Genomic DNA, 5,545 nt, shown 5'->3' with positions numbered 1-5,545 from the left:
TTTTTTGTGTCTTTGGAGGACTCAATTCAGTGGTTTGAGCTACTCCTAGATAGATTCTTGAGAATTGTTCTGCGTGTTTTTTTTTTTTCTTGGTTGATATATATAGCACTTGCTGCTGCTTGCTAGGGTTATGTGCTATTTAGTGACATCCCAGGCAGGGATTATGACGAGATCAATCTTCAATACATTGCTAGATTGAGGGAGAACACTAATGCTAATCAAACTATAGCTAGTCATGCATGTTCATTCCTTAAATTCTATGTTCATCGTATTTTGGTCAGTCACATTGCTTTTGTCTAGAAAAGTTTCCCTATAAAATCTAATATTTTATAGCAATTTAGGTTATCTTCAACATTTTTCTTCACTTGAACACTCAACTTTATTTATTTCTTGACATATTGTTTTCTTCACTTGAACACTCAACTTTATTTGATTTGACTGCAAACTCATTGATTAATGAAACTACACCCTGAAAACCAGAGAGAACTCACTACAACATTTGCAGTCAAATCATCCGGTTAGTGATCAGGGTCACTCAAGAGTGTTTGTTCCATCAATGGAGTTCAATAGCAAGTGACTTTGACAATGAAGCTATAGCTTTGTTCCCATTATATTGGTAGATTAATATCCAAATTCCTTAAATCCGTACGCGGTGTTTGTGCTCCTTTTTCACAATGGACCTGGAATTGTTAAACTCATGCCACACCCTTTTTTTCTTTTTCACTTGATTATCTGAGGAAGAAGAAAAAAAAAAACCTACCCAAAATTCTATCACACTTGTCAATTATCTTGTCAAAAAGTTTGGATACAAGTCTTAAGATTGGAGGTCATTTCTTATGACAACTTTAATTCCTGCGATCTTATTTTCAGATATGAGATATGCATGTAAGTGTTATGGCATAATATTCCCTATCGAGATTTGGGGATATCCTATCCCCTTGTGTCTCTCTTTTTTCCCTTTCTTCTTTATTTTTTTAAAAAATCAGACCTACCCTGTCCTACAAATTATAGTTATTAAATCCAATTCTTAACAGGTTTCAAAATTAAAAAAAATTAAAGTTTTAATAGTTATTAAATTTATAGGTCAACTTGAAAAAATTAAAAAAAAATTAAAGTTTTAATATTTTATATAAAAAAAGTTAAGAAACAATTCATGTAAATATATGCTACATTTGTTGTAAATAATGAAATTTAAAAGAATAGTTTAAAAAAAATTATCCCGCATTGAAAAGATATCATGTTATCTTTTTAAGTTGAAGTATTTAAATTAAAAAAATTATTCCACAATGAAAAAATATAACTTTTTTGCTTGTGAACATAGAGTATATATATTAAAGGGCTTCAAATCCCCACATTGAAAAAATAACTTCTTTCTTGTGAACATAGAGTATGAGTGTGTGTACAAGAAATAGTGATATATATATTAAAGGGTTCCAAATCTCATATTGAAAAGATATTATGTTATCATTTTAAATAAAGTATTTAAATAAAAAAATTTTGTATCCCAAATTGAAAAAACTTAATTTTTTTCTTGTGAACATAGAGTACATATATGAAAGTGCTTCAAATGAAAAAATATTTTTTTCTTGTGAACATAGAATATATATGCTAAAGGATTTCAAATCATATATTGAAAAAATAAAATATTTTTCTAGTATTTATTTAATGAACTTTAAAAAATATTAATAACTAACTAAAAAATTATGAAAAAAGAGGGGTATAGGAGAAAAGCCACATTTAAAAAAAAATCAGGTCTTGTCCTGGGTTGCCCGAGTCATGGGTCGACCCGTCGGGTCAACTAGGTTTGTTGGGTTATTGCATTAACCAGTCTTTTATCTTACATGAACTGGTCTAGCCACCAAGGTTACCCGTTAGGTCGCTCAATAACTACACTACAAACTTCTATTTCTATAAACTATTTCTTTCCTTAATTTTTTTTTGTTTAAATCACACTAATTTTTATATTTGCCAGTATTTATCTTATTTTTTAAACCATGCATGTAAATATCAAGCCGAGAAGAGAGACCTTATAAGAAATATAGATTTCAAGTTACTGTGTCCGGTTAAACTCATGAAAATTATTTAATTTAATAATTTATTTATTTTTATTTAATTTCGATATAAGATTAATATATATAATGTTGTGTAGCTTGTATTTAAATAAAAAAATTATAGTTTAGTTTTCATTTCAAAAGATTATTTGAAAAGAAAACATTTCATAATAAAATTTTCAATTAAAGTTTTCGTGCCGTAGCTTTGTTTCAAAAAGTTTTGTGTTACTTGCGCTTTAGATTTTCTTATATGATTTTTATCTACTTTATTTGTATAGAAAACTAAATTAAATAGAAAAAAAACAATACAAGAGGGAAATATTTTTTAAAATTAAATAAGAATAAAAAATAGTTAAAAAGATATTTTTTCTTATACATGTTATTAATAAAAATACAACTTTAAAAATGCATTTTGTTACCAGTATATGTGGATGCATGTATGGTCATCATTGCACTATAAAATATATGATCTTATAGTCAAGTTTTTGTATTCCTTAAATTCTATGTTCATCCCATTAAATTCCAAATTCATAGTGGCATTTCCTTGACCAGAATTATACATTAATTTATTCATTATAAGCATATGAATACTTCTTTTGATTTTAATATCCATTTGTATTCTATCAAAAAGAGGAGTTCGCGAGGGAATTACAAGCACAACTCGTCAAGAATATTTTACTATTATTTTGATTTATTATGTTCGTCAACTATATTTTCTTGTTTCAATATATCCCTAAGTTAAGTTGAGTGTAAATTATAGTTAGTTTAAAATAAATGGCCTAATTAGAAGGTGTCCCGTATCTAAAGCTAATATACACAAACACACATTTCTTTTTATTAGAGAAAATGCCTTCACTATCTTGTAGTTTAGTTATTTTTATATTTTATTTTTATTCTTTCTAAAATTATGATTTACATCCTAGTTAAACACAATTTTAAATTTAAATGAAAAATCAAACAAATCTCATATATAATATATAATTAAGAAAGTGAACACATGGCATATTAATTGGGCATAAATTTCTCTTTCCTTTTGGATGAACACAAACCCTAAAACCAAATTAAAATTGAATCTAGTGTTTTGATCTATTTTTTTAATTACTTTAACCCAAACTTACTCTTCTCAATGCTATTTTGTTGAGGTTACACTGCTAGAATCTCTTGGTTTTTCTCACTAATTACTCTTCTCAATGCTATTTTGTTGAGGTATAGAATCTCTTGGTTTTTCTCACTAAGAACCAAGCAAACTATTAGAGACAAGTAATACAATATTCACACAATTTTTGTTAAATTCACCACCATCCACCCTTCTTTCTCTAGAATACCCTTCTTCTTCTTCTTTGTTTTACTCAAAACATGAATTCGAGCTTGAATTTTGAAGAGCACATAAGGTTAGCTTTATTTCTTGAGCGCATGAGATTGAAATTAATTTCTAATTTTGTTTAAGTTTTTTAGTTGGCTTTAATTTATGTTTACATATGGTTTGATTTTGTTTCTAAAATTATATTTTGTTGATTTAGCATCGAGATCTATACTGTCATGGAAATACTAGGATGAGGTGTTGGTGTTATAAATATTGATTACAAAAGCCGGACTAGGATTATCTCAAAAAAAAAAAAATAGTCATGCAATTTTTGTTAAATTCACTATCATCTACCCTCTTTTTTTTTAGAATACGGTGGCCCCCCTCTCTCTTGCTCGCTCTTGCTATTTTTTCTTCTTCTTTAGAGTCTTTATTTTACTTAAAAAATGAATCCGCACTTTAATTTTAAAGAGCATATAAGGTTGGTTTCAATTCTTGGACAGATTCAGTTATTCGGCAGGTGAGATTAACTTTAATCTTCGATTATGTCTAAGTCTTTTAACTGGCCTTTAATTTATGTTTACATATGATTTGATTTTGTTTCTAAAATTATTTTTTGTTGATTTATCACCTAGATCTAGACTGTCATGAAAACATTCGATTACTGAGGTGTTGGTGTTATAAATGTTGATTATAAAAGTCTAATTTAAATTATCTTTAAAAAAACAACATGATATCATGCAATCCTTTTTAAATTCACCATCATTCACCCCTTTTCTCTTAAGAATATCCTGCTTTCTCTCTCTCCTGTATTTCTTCTTCTTCAAGGTCTTTATTTTACTCAAAATATGAATTTGTACTTGAATTTTGAAGAGTACATAAAGGTTAGCTTTAGTTCTTAAGCAATTAGATTGATTTTGATCTTCAATTTTGTTTAAGTTTTTAAATTGTCCTTTAATTTATATTTGTGTATGGTTTGATTTTGTTTTTAAAATTACCTTATGTTGATTTAGCACCTAAATTTGAACTGTCATGTAAACACTCGTTGATGCTAGTGTTGGTATTGTAAATGTTGGTTATAAAGGCCTAATTGGGATTATCTTTAGAGAAAAGCAACATAATATTCATGCGATCTTTGTTAAATTCACCATCATCCACCCTCTTTCTCTTTAGACTACCCTACTCCCTCTCTCTCTCTCTCTCACTTGTTTTCTTCTTCTTCAAAGTTTTTGTTTTACTCAAAAAATAAATTCGCACTTGAATTTTGAAGAGCATATAAGGTTTGGCTTCAATTCTTAAGCACATGAGATTGACTTTCATCTTTGATTTTGTTTAATATTTTTTGCTAACCTTCAATCCATGTTTAATATGGTTTGCTTTTGTTTCTAAAATTATATTTTGTTGATTTAGAACTTAGATATGGACTATCATAAAAACACTTGATTGACATGGGTATTGGTACTATAAAAATTAATTGCAAAAACCTGATTGGGATTATCTTTCGATAAAAGTGACATAACATTCATACAATCTTTGTTAAATTCACCACCCTCTCTGGTATAACTAATCACTTAAGATATATATAAACTCTAGAATGGCTTGGTTCATATAAACTAAATGTAAGATTAAAATCTTTTCTTCCAGTTAAATTTTAGGTAAGCCACAATTTTAAGGATATCACTTGATTATGGCTACAACGAATTGCAATAAGTCTCTAAACCAAGAGTCGAAGACTATTTAACTGTTAGATTTTTAACTAGTACAATACCAGGAGCATTTTAAGACAGATAATGTGTGTCAAATATTCAAGTATTACTACCCAAAAGTAAATTACCAGTTAAAGAATGAGATGTTTCTAGGTTACAGCCTTAATGTTGATCTTAAGGTCAAAGTTGGTGATAGAATTGTATGGTTAATTCCACAAAATTCCATATATTAAACTTGATGAGTTGCAAATTCAAGTAATTTATAATCTTCAATTTATTAAATCTATCTGCCATATGTTTAATAAAAAGTCCTCTTTGACTAATTATGGGTTTGGGTGTCATTTATATATTCAAAAAAATTAAATTTTTTTTAATATTTTTTTAATTTTAACATTGCATCATTAATTAAGATATAATGATATTAATCCTATAAATATTTTCAACTTTATTATGCATATTAGTGAGAATATAAAGTGAATTAACAA

This window comes from Populus euphratica, unplaced genomic scaffold (genome assembly GCF_000495115.2).
Source record: "Populus euphratica unplaced genomic scaffold, PopEup_1.0 scaffold78.1, whole genome shotgun sequence".
In the NCBI taxonomy this organism is placed as follows: domain Eukaryota; kingdom Viridiplantae; phylum Streptophyta; class Magnoliopsida; order Malpighiales; family Salicaceae; genus Populus; species Populus euphratica.
The sequence above is the reverse complement of the archived record's forward strand: the minus strand, read 5'-3'. Positions refer to the sequence as shown.